Source organism: Leucopleurus acutus (genome assembly GCF_964270905.1).
Source record: "Leucopleurus acutus genome assembly, chromosome: 11".
Lineage (NCBI taxonomy): Eukaryota > Metazoa > Chordata > Mammalia > Artiodactyla > Delphinidae > Leucopleurus > Leucopleurus acutus.
Genome location: NC_139152.1, coordinates 72727801 through 72740259, shown reverse-complemented (window position 1 = coordinate 72740259; position 12459 = coordinate 72727801). Strand labels below are relative to the sequence as shown.

General features: G+C 38.8%; 1 pseudogene across 1 annotated transcript; it reads left to right on the top strand.

Annotated features, from left to right (window-relative positions):
- Nucleotides 1-11749: 11749 nt before the first annotated feature.
- On the top strand, nucleotides 11750-12097 carry LOC309968231 (large ribosomal subunit protein eL30-like; annotated as a pseudogene). Its single transcript has one exon. The product of its transcript is annotated as a large ribosomal subunit protein eL30-like (transcript).
- The last annotated feature ends 362 nt before the right edge of the window (nucleotides 12098-12459 follow it).

Genomic DNA, 12459 nt, shown 5'->3' with positions numbered 1-12459 from the left:
AAGAACCTTAGTTCTGCTTCATTGGCTGTCTCTGTGTGGCCTGGGCATCCTCAGAGCTCATGACTGGGTTTCAAGGTCAATAATCCCAAGAAAGAATCAGGTAGAAGCTGTGTTACTTTCTATGACGTGCCTCAAAAGTCACATAGCATCGCTTCCACCATATTCCATTGCCTAAAGAAGTCATAAAGGCCGGTCCAGGTTCAAGGAGAGGGAGGTAGACTCTACCTCTGCACTGCAGGTTCTGGAAGTACATGTGAGACCAAGAATATAGTAGCAGCCATTTGGGAAAAATATATTAGTATGTAATATCTGATTTAATCTTCATAATAAACCTATGATGTGGGTCTTATTGTCTTGATTTTGAAGATGAGAACCCAGGCTCAGAGAGATTAAGTAACTGGACCACCACTATGTAGCTGGTACATGGTGGGAGAGAGAGCATGTTTCTCATCAGAACTCCATGCTTTGTACCATCTTCAGCTTCAGGTGTTGCCTCCTTAAGCCTTCCCTAACCACTACTTTCTCAACACAATTAATTACTTCTTCTCTGTAATATTTCATGATCTTCTCTGTCATATTTCATGATCTTTTGCATGTATCTGTTATTTTGTGTATGAAAAGGTAGGGTTTTAGAATATGCTATTAAAGCACATGAACTTTGGAACCAAACTTCTCGGATTCAAACCTCAGCCCTGCCACTTCTCACTAGTTGTTGAACCACAGATGGTCACTTGGCCTCTCAGTTTTCTCAACTCCAAAATAAGAATAATAATACCACCTTCCTACATAAGTTGTGAAGAATAAGTGAGATAATTGTAAACTGCTTAGAACAGAGCCTGGCACACAGTAATTGCTCAAGTGTTAACTATTATTCTGCATTTAATTATTTGAACGTCTGCTTCTCCTGTGAGATGGTCAGCTTTGAAGAGTACAGCTCCATCTTATTCTTATTTGCTCCAGCATTTAGTCCAGGACCTCAATATATACTCATTGTACTAGATAGAGGGAATTTTGCCACCTGACTTGTTCTTTTCAATGGGTCCTTGCATTTCAAGTAATAAATGCTTTTTTTCCAAATTCTTCTTTAAGATAAAGGTATATTTAGAAGTGAGCAAAATGTTATTAAAAATTTAGTCACAAAAGCAGATGTCCATCATATATTTAAAATTATTCTTATATTCATTCTATAGCTCCTACATCTACTTCTTTAGTTACAAGTTTTTTTTAATAGCTAGAAGAGACATTAGAAATCATCACTGACATCTCCCTTATTTTATAAAATATCAGAGAGGTTAACTATTTTTTTCATTGATAAATTAGTGATAAAGCTCAGACTAAATCCAGGACAGCTAATATCCTTGTTTGATTCACTTCCTCCACTCCATTTACTCAAAGAGAAAAATATATCAATGCAATGACTGAGAAACTCAATAACATTAATTATTTAATAAAAATAGTTTTTGAGCACTCACTTTATGTAGGTGCCACGCTAGGTTCTGGCAATGTGAAAACAATGAGTCACAGTCATGGTCCTCAAAGACAGACATGTTGAAGAAGAGCCTGTCTTCTTCTGCTCATGCCTATGAGCACAGACAACCTCCACGCCACATGAGAAGCCCATACCAGCCCATGATTACTGGTACAATGTGCTTCTGGGGGAAAAAAGTAAATCCAAATTCTAAGAGAGGAATCCAGGGTAGTTACTCAAAAGAGGTTAACATTTGAGCTGTGTCTTGAAAAATGAAGAGCCTTTCACCAGAGGGTGGAATTCTAGACAACAGAAACAACATAGATCAATCATCAAATGCTCATGTAAAAGCCACCGTGGGCCAGGACATATGCTGCATAGACTAGAATACAAGAGTGAGCAAGACGATAAGGTCTCTGCCTGTGTGCATCTTTATCCCACGGGGAATTCTAAGGGGTAACTACAGGTGATTTGTCTTTTAAAAGCACAATACAAATCTTTGTTAAGGAGATTTAATTTGGGCATAGAGAGGATAAAAGAGAAGCAGGGCTACTTCCTGAGGAAGTGACACTGAAGTTAAAGCCTGGAGGCTGATAGGAGAATTAACTACCCTAAGTGGATTATGGAGTAGGAAGGGCATTAAGAGACTATACCACAGTCTAGTGGCCCTGAGGCAGTAATCAGCTGCGCATAAAGATGAGCAGGGTCTGGACATAAACAATAGGGACAGGAGTGACCTGATCGGCCATGGCTCATGGGTCCAGCCGCTCCGCGGCATGTGGGATCTTCCCAGACCGGGGCACGAACCCATGTCCCCTGCACTGGCAGGCGGACTCTCAACCACTGGGCCATCAGGGAAGCCCTGATTTTTAAGCCCTGAATTTCTTAAAAATCACCTGAGGCTTCCCTGGTGGCGCAGTGGTTGAGAATCTGCCTGCTAATGCAGGGGACACGGGTTCGAGCCCTGGTCTGGGAGGATCCCACATGCCGCGGAGCAACTAGGCCCGTGAGCCACAACTACTGAGCCTGCGCATCTGGAGCCTGTGCTCCGCAACGAGAGAGGCCACAACAGTGAGAGGCCCGCGCACCACGATGAAGAGTGGCCCCCACTTGCCACAACTAGAGAAAGCCCTCGCACAGAAACGAAGACCCAACACAGCAAAAATAAATAAATTAATTAATAAACTCCTACCCCCAACATCTTCTTAAAAAAAAAAAAATCACTCTGACTCCATGGACAAAGCCACAAGATTGTGAAAGACACGGCACACTCAGGAATTGAAGCTAATTTTATAAGGCTAGAGTTTAGGGCCTGAGGTGGAGCATCTCAGGAAATGCAGGCTGGAGTCAGACGCTGGAGGAAGTTCCTTCTGTCTCAGGGTAGGACTTGTGCATTTTATCCAGCAGGAAATAGGGACATCTTGAAGATTTACATACAGGAGAATAAAACATGCAGACCATAAGAATCATGCCAAAAAGACTCATGTGTATTCAGGATATTGCAGTTACTAGTATAGATAATGGATTGACAGGTTATATACATATTTTATATAAGTTGGAAAAAAAACAACAACTGTGTACTTCAGTTAACCAGAACAGCCTAGTTTCTGCCTTCCAGTTAATTGAAATTTGTTGAGGACCTCAAATGTAAAAAGAAACAAACTCGGACATGGCAGAGAAGGGCAACAAAGACCTTCCTATATAATGCCTGTTGGGATGGACTTTCTGGTAAACCTTGTGTGAGCTCCCAAGGATATGCCTGGGCACATACTAGAATAGTGCTTGCCTATGTGATGCAACCGAATGCTGCCTGTACTTGCTGCAATTTCACTTTGTGCCTCTGGGTGGTAATTAGAGATTGTTTGATCTTAGTCAATAAAATACTATTCAATTTTCCCTGAAGACATCAGAGATGTATTTAGTATAGTAAAAATATTTTCCCATGCCACTATTTGAAATTCAGGCATACATTTCTACTCATTTAATTTCCACCTACTTACACAGGCTCTTTAACATACAGACTAAGGGCAAATTAAAAATATAAGAACATTACTCATGTTTCTGGAGGTCAAGATGGATGGATGTTCAGTAAATTACACCTACTCTCATGGAAGTTGTTGTTGATGAAGGCCATGAAGGTTAACTTCTTGATCAACCTACACTGGCTATATCCAGGGACACAGTCTATGTTCTAAAGCTTGTATTAAACAGATAATGCAAGAAATACCTACATTCAGAATTTGTGAGGTACCTTTGAAAATTCAATGAAATCTTAATATAATAATTCTCTCCATAGTTTGTTTTATATATATCATGGTGCAAATTCTGACCCTCGATTCATTATAACCCTTCACAGTTTCTCTGTAAAACTGGAAGCTGTCCTTTTTCACACCTCCTGTGTTATCACAAAGGGGTGCCATTCTATTTAACAATTTATGAGATTGCTAGTTGTAAATGCACTTGTAGCAGTGGTAGACATGGGAGAGCAACAAAAATCTCAGGTTTGTTCAATGATTAAATAATTAAAGCTCATCAATACATTCACAAGGAATAGGAAAGAAAATCACACCCTGAACTCAGCGCCATTGCCACCTTGGAAATGTGAATCAGTTTGTATCCTTGTTAATTTGGTGAAATATACAGCTCTAAATTTGGATTGTTTTCTGAAAATAAACAGAACATATTCTGTTTACTTCACTATACTGTATTATATGACATGAAGTAGCAGGTTAAATAAATATGATTTTTAAATGTAAATGATACTATTATTATATGTCCAGTAAAAAATGTCTTTAAAACAAGTGAAAGAACTCATGTTTTGTGTCAAATGCCTTCAAATTACCAGAATCTCTCAAGATTATGATGATTCTAGTAAGTTTGGTAAGGGATATAATTGACATAATTTGTAGTAAAGGTTGAAATAATATTCGGAAAATGCATTAGCAATAGTGTTAAGATTTGAATTCATTCATCAGTATAAAAAGCATTAAAATGCTTTGTTTGTTTTGCTTTGTTTTTGAGAAATACAGACTAGCACCAAATCAAGAGAAGGACGGCAACCCCACTTTCAAAAGGCATATATCCTTGAGAAAATTAGATATGTATAGAAAGTTAAATAATAGAATGGTTGAATAGTTATAGATCATATAACACCATAGAAAAATGGATATCACGATGCAAATATGTGATTAAAATAGGAATCCAATTAGCATTAAATATATTAAGTGCTATGAGGTCATACTACTGAGTGAAGTCTTGGTGTTGCCAAGAAAACTTCACAGGGAAGTTTGAAATTAACGAGCATTAAAGCACTGGTAGGAAATGGGCATGTGGAGAAGCTAAGGAAAGGCTCTTAGGAAGGGAGAGGTGGAAAAAATGGGGGCGAGTGTGGTGTAACAGACACCCAGGGCAAAGAGGAGAGGGGAATCCAGTATTAATATCAGGTAGTGACAAATTAGTCTGGATACAATCATCTAGATTCAGATACTTATGAAGAGGAATAGTGGGAAGTAAGATGGAATGTTAAATTGAGGAAAGCATGGGACTCCTTCAGTCAAACTCTTATTGAAAATTTCCACTGAATGATAGTCTTTCACTTTTGACCTTTGGTGGTGTATGGACTTCTGGTAGATTGTGCTAGATGTCTTTAATTCCCTGTTCAGTCCATCTTCTCATATACAGAATCAAAATGTAGAGCTTTGTACAAACTGACTTTTTCTAAAGAAGTCTGCAGGTAACTATGAAATCAATTTCTGGAATGCACGTCTCAGTTTGTCTTTTATCTTAACTGTCTACTGGGCATTTATACATTGAAATCCTGCTACTCCTTCCTCTAATCAGGTCAAAAATGAAATTCTTCTCCATTCTGGATGCCCATTTTCCCTGTACTTGTCAGAGGTGCTGCAAGGCAGTTTCATCATCACAGCTGCCTGGGCTCTTCTCCCATATATAAAATGACACTATAATTGATTTTCTAAGGAAAGGAGTGCTATCAATAACTACATGGACACAACAGATATAAACTGGTTGTTCCTGGGAAACCAGGGTTAACAGTCACCCTATTTAATATTTCTGTCATTAAATTCTGACAATTCTTTAATTCTCTTAATTTTTCATTGCTTCTGCCCCCATCCATACACTGAGTTCGATAGCACCCTCCTCACTTTCTTGCTAATCTCTCCCTTGTGATAAATATACCCAGAACTCCATTTCTGGCACCAACATCTTGCTCAAGAACCTACAGTGAATCTGCAGTGTTTCTCTCCCAAAGAATAAACTACTCTTTTTAGCTTTTTATGACCAGTTTGATCTGCATCTATCTACCTCCTGTTATGTCCTAAGCACAGCCATGGAGTCCCCAGAAGTATCCGAAAAGGATACTTTTTCTTTTTTTATGCTTCTGCAAATGCTACTTGGACAGCCCTAGAATGTTCACATCTACTCACCATGCCTTTCTATGTTTTTTCTTCTAATCAAGTTGCTGTATAATCTTTAAGAAAAGAATCAATCCTGCTTCCTTTCTTAGAGCCTTCTCTGATACTGAACTCTCCTCCAAACTGCTTAATAACCTTGCATCTAAATCCTTGATCAACCAATAAGTTTTTGCAATAGCACTCCCTTTTGCTACTACGATCATAGGTTTATGTTCCTAAACAAATTTCTTTAGCTCAATTGTTAATTCCTTGATGATACAGAATAGGGTGTCATATGTCATTCACATAAAGTGTGTTTTCAAATATATGATGAGAAATGTGTCTTTCCCATCAAAATCGCTTCTAGTTCCCCTCCTGCCTGCTCTCCCTTTGGCCACTTCTAGAAAGCAAAGCAAGATAAAAAAGCAAAGCACCTGTTTATTATTTCATATTTATCTACCTGATAAAATCTGAAGTACTGGCATACTCTCCTTAATAAAATAAATTCCAACACATGGCAGTATTAGTGTTCCATGTCTTCAGTGTCTATGCCCAATTCAGCCAAATCATTCTCAGAAAGTCAAATCGTTTGCTTTCCTATGCATAATAGATTCATATATAAAAATTTGCTGATGGAGATTATTCCTGGTGAAATTCAAATCAAAATTCAAATTCAAATTGTTCCCCGTGCTTTTATATTATTCTACCTTTCAATTTGAGTGCCTTATGTAAACCTAGAGCTAGCAGAAGAGTCTCTGCTGGATCCTCCCTTTGGCTTGCTGGCCTAGCTGTTTACCCCCAGCCTCTGTTGCCCAGTCACAGCGGTTCTTGAATCAGTGTCTGTGATACACGGAACTGAGGGTGGCTCAGAAACTCTAAACTTCAGGGAAGCAGGAGCCACCTTTCCAGGTTACTATGAGGCCAACACCAACATGGCTCCTTCCCAAAGTTTGAAAGTAGGGGGATAGGGAAAAGCACCTTGCCTTGCTCTTTCTCTCAACTTCTAGAACATGCCTTACTCTTTGAGTCCTATTCAGGAAGAGAGCAAAACTTGATATCCCCTTGACGGATGTTTTATCTTATCTAAAACTGTCATAAGACATTTGGTCCACACAAAAATGTCCTTAAAATCTGGTCCTGTCCAAAACATCTGTAAGACATGTGGTTCATGCCAAAGGGTCCTTGAAGTTTGGTCCTATCCAAAATGTCCATGAGCATATTTGGTCTGTGCCAAATGATTCTGGACAGGACCAAATATTAAAGACCTTTTGGTATGGGCCAAATGTCTTATGGACACTTTAGACAGGACCAAATATCTGTTAACCTTGATATCCTACTTCTGATTTCCATTTTCTTTTTCCCAGTCCCTGGACATGAAAAAGGGGTAAGCTTTTTTTCTCTAGCTACCCTTCTCCTTCCCAATTTTAACAGTGGACTGGGCACTCTAAGAACTGGAGTCCCCAGGTTTTGGCCCTTGGCATATTGAAAGAGAGCACATCCTCCTTACACATAAATCCAGCCTCTCATCAGTATTATCTTACAAAGAGGCTACGTCTCAGTCTTCTCCTGCTATAAACCAGATTTTGCAGAGCAAATTAAGACCCACCACTTTAATATTTGAAAATTAAATATCTGGATTTATTATGCATGAATTAGATAGAATACTTCTTTTTCCTAAATGACAGAAAAAATTCTTCCCAAATGTACTTCTGTGTGAAGGCACTGGTTTTCATAATTAAATCCTAATAGTGTGTAGCTATAAAGTTATGTCATATGTGTGGTTATAAAAATGCAAAGTTTAAGCTTCAATGTTCGATGCAGTTACCCTACATATCTTAAAAGAAGTTAAAAATACCAGCTTCCTATATATCATTATTTTGAGCAATAATTGTTGTTACTATTACTTATCTATTGTACCCTAAAATTTTTTGCTCAGAACAATGATGTTAATAATATACTGCTGGAAAGCAATCTACAGATCTGCAATACCTATCAAACTACCACTGGCATTTTTCACAGAACTAGAACAAAAAATTTCACAATTTGTGTGGAAACACAAAAGACCCTGAATAGCCAAAGCAATCTTGAGAACGAAAAACGGAGCTGGAGGAATCAGGCTCCCTGACTTCAGCTATACTACAAAGCTACAGTAATCAAGACAGTATGGTACTGGCACAAAAGCAGAATATAGATCAATGGAACAGGATAGAAAGCCCAGAGATAAACCCACGCACATATGGTCACCTTATCTTTGACAAAGGAGGCAGGAATGTACAGTGGGGAAAGGACAGCCTCTTCAATAAGTGGTGCTGGGAAAACTGGACAGCTACATGTAAAAGTATGAGATTAGATCACTCCCTAACACCATACACAAAAATAAGCTCAAAATGGATTAAAGACCTAAATGTAAGGCCAGAAACTATCAAACTCTTAGAGGAAAACATAGGCAGAACACTCTATGACATAAATCACAGCAAGATCCTTTTTGACCCACCTCCTAGAGAAATGGAAATAAAAACAAAAATAAACAAATGGGACCTAATGAAACTTCAAAGCTTTTGCACAGCAAAGGAAACCATAAACAAAACCAAAAGACAACCCTCAGAATGGGAGAAAATACTTGCAAATGAAGCAACTGACAAAGGATTAATCTCCAAAATTTACAAGCAGCTCATGCAACTCAATAACAGAAAAACAAACAACCCAATCCAAAAATGGGCAGAAGACCTAAATAGACATTTCTCCAAAGAAGATATATAGACTGCCAACAAATACATGAAAGAATGCTCAACATCATTAATCATTAGAGAAATGCAAATCAAAACTACAATGAGATATCATCTCACACCAGTCAGAATGGCCATCATCAAAAAATCTCGAAACAATAAATGCTGGAGAGGGTGTGGAGAAAAAGGACCACTCTTGCACTGCTGGTGGGAATGTGAATTGGTACAGCCACTATGGAGAACAGTATGGAGGTTCCTTAAAAATAGAACTACCATATGACCCAGCAATCCCACTACTGGGCATATACCCTGAGAAAACCATAATTCAAAAAGGGTCATGTACCAAAATGTTCATTGCAGCTCTATTTACAATAGCCAGGGGATGGAAACAACCTAAGTGTCCAACATCGGATGAATGGATAAAGAAGATGTGGCACATATATACAATGGAATATTACTCAGCCATAAAAAGAAACGAAATTGAGCTATTTGTAATGAGGTGGATGGACCTAGAGTCTGTCATACAGAGTGAAGTAAGTCAGAAAGAGAAAGACAAATACCGTATGCTAACACATATATATGGAATATAAGAAAAAAAAAGTCATGAAGAACCTAGGGGCAAGATGGGAAAGAAGACACAGACCTACTAGAGAATGGACTTGAGGACATGTGAAGGGGGAAGGGTAAGCTGTGACAAAGCGAGAGAGTGGTATGGACATATATACACTACCAAACGTAAAATAGATAGCTAGTGGGAAGCAGCCTCATAGCATAGGGAGATAGCTCGGTGCTTTGTGACCACCTAGAGGGGTGGGATAGCAAGGGTGGGAGGGAGGGAGACACAAGAGGGAAGATATATGGGAACATAGGTATATGTATAACTGATTCACTTTGTTATAAAGCAGAAACTAACACACCATTGTAAAGCAATTATACTCCAATAAAGATGTAAAAAAAAAAAATAAGATACTGCTGGAATTTTAAGAAATGAAAGCAGCCTGCTAATTCTTTCATTATTCTCTCTTTTCCTTTCAATTCAATGCTCATTCATTCAGCATTTATTAAAAACCTACTATGAATCAAACCCTTCATGGGGTGAAGCAATAGAGACGAAAGGTAATAAACATAGGTTCTCTATTAGAGGAGCTCACGTATTTATTGTTTTTGCTATACTCCTCCTTACTTTCATTTAATTTCATAATATAATATCTTCCCAAATATATAGCAAGTATTTCCCTGAATGAGTACAAATGAATAGCAGAGTCTAATAGAAGTCATTACCCCAAAACAGCAATGCTCCGCTATTCATTCATAAGTTCAGTTGTTCATTCAAATTTTCATATGTTCATTTGTTCATTCATTCATTCAGAAAACGTTATTAAAGCAGTTACTGTGAGTTAACTGCTGTAGTTGGCCTCCGGGCATAAGCCATATATCTTGGCCTTCAAAGTGATGCCAGTCTACTGACTTAGTGTACATGATAGTGCCATAATAAAGGATTATGAATATGACACGGGGTGGGTGTTGGGGGTGAGATTGGAATCCTTCACAGAGGGATGGATAACGTGCATTGATGTTGAAGGAAGAGAAGGTCATAAAATATTTAAGTGAGGAAGGGCAGTCTTGTTCAAGTGAATTGTATACACAGAGGCATGGAGGCTGAGAAAACATCATTTTTTTAAGCTTGGAATGTTGAGTATGTCAAAGAGCCTACTGCAGTTTTGTTGGGCATAAAAATGTGCCCAGTGAAAACACGACATTCCCTAGCCTTCCTTGCAAATGAGGGTGAAGAACAGCAGTGCAGCCCAGGCCTGGTCAGTGAGTTAAAAGTGTTCCTTGTCAAACGAGGCTCCAGGCAAACTCCTTAAAAGCAGAGCAGGCTCAGCTGGGATGGGCCTTTTGCCCTTTTCCCTTCCTGTTCTCCCTGCCTGGAATGTAAACATGATGCCCAGAAGAAGGACAACGCCACATCACCACAAGGTAACAAGCAAGTGCTGAGGATGGTTGAGCAGAAAGATGCAAGGAGCCTGCAGCCCCGAGATAGGAGAGAACAGCTCTGTGGACCCTACACAGTCTATCACAGACTTCTCTCCCACCATCAGAGGGGAAATGCCTTAAGTAGTTTTAGTTAAGCCATCGGTTTTCAGATTTGTGTTACTTGGGCAAACTGACGGTGTGAACCTGAGCAGACTAGACGAGGCCAACCATAAGAAGCCCTGCACAGTTATAGACTTTGAACTGTGTCTGGTAGAGGTTCTTTTTTTTTAATTTAAGAAAAGATCAGTTTATTAAAAGACCATAACCTCTTAAAATCACAAGTGTAAAACCATCAGGGACACAGGCGGCTCGTGGGGACCATGTGGAGATGCCAACACATAGTATTTTTTCCTCTTTCTGCTCCTGAATGTCAACCAATACGTTATTTACCTGAACTCTTTATGTTGTTTTTTTTGTAGAGGTTCTTAAACTCCAGTATGTTTGAGAACCACTGGAAGTGTCTGTTAAACTTTAGTTTCTGATGCTGGTCTTAAGACCACATTTAAACAAACAAACCAAACCCCACAAATGACAAAAAAATAAAAATTTTCTCAAATGTGTGGAAGTGGAGCAGTTGATGCATTTGGTGCACTGGGTAGCCTTCCTGTTTCTCTTTCTCTTCCTTTCCATTTTCCTACCACTCATGGGGACACAAAACTGCTGCCCACAGTTTACAAATCCATATCTGTGACATCCATGTTCAGGCATAAGACTGATGAAGAAAGTATTTTATGTTTCATTTTGCAATCCTTAAATAGCACTTATCAAACTACTGTTCTAAGAACTTTAACAAGTACTAACTCATTTAATTTTTATAAAACTCTACATGGTAGGAACTACTATTACCCCAACTCATGGATGTGAAAACTTAGCAACAGAGATGGTAAACAGCTAGGTCACACAGCTATTAAGTGACTAGGCTGCATCTCTAATCCTTGGCTATCATAGACTTATTATTTGCAGTTCCAACTACTTATCAGTGATCACAAAATTTCCATGATTTATTCAACTATAATGAGAATAAAGACATTACTACCCCTTTCTCACTCTCCGGCCATCTTGGTGGCTGCTCTTGGTTGGGGGCCTCCCACAACTAAGGCAGGAAGATGGTGGCCACAAAGAAGATGGAGAAGTCACTGGAGTCGATCAACTCTAGGCTCTAACTGGTTACGAAAAGTGGAAAGTACGTGCTGGGGTACAAGCAGACTCTGAAAATGATCGGACACGGCAAAGCGAAACTGGTCATCCTTGCCAACAACTGGCCAGCCTTGAGGAAATCTGAAATAGAGTATTATGCCATGTTGGCCAAAACTGGTGTCCGTCACTACAGTGGCAATAATATTGAATTGGGCACAGTGTGTTGAAAATACTACAGAGTATGCACACTGGCTATCATTGATCCAGGTGATTCTGATATTATTAGAGGCATGCGAGAACAGACTGGTGAAAAGTAAATCGTGCACAATTTTTCTTTAATGAAATTGGCCAGAGCTTGTATTAAAAATTAAAAAAAAAAAAGGCATTACTACCATATGGCTCTTCTGAGACATAAACATCTGGAGAAACAAAGATCTTGTAATGAAAGCATCTAGCATAAATTTATATCTCATGGGCTGTGATGTTGGTTTTGATAAGCAAGTTACCTTGCTAGCCTAGCTAATCCCCAAACATCTGTTTCTTAGTTTCTTAATTTCTGGGTTTTATGAATTTGATAATACTCAAAATTTACCTTGGAGCTGTAACCAAAGTAAATACTATGGATCTACAGTAGCATTTCCCCGAATATTTTTTCTCTTAAACATTTGTTCCACAAGAT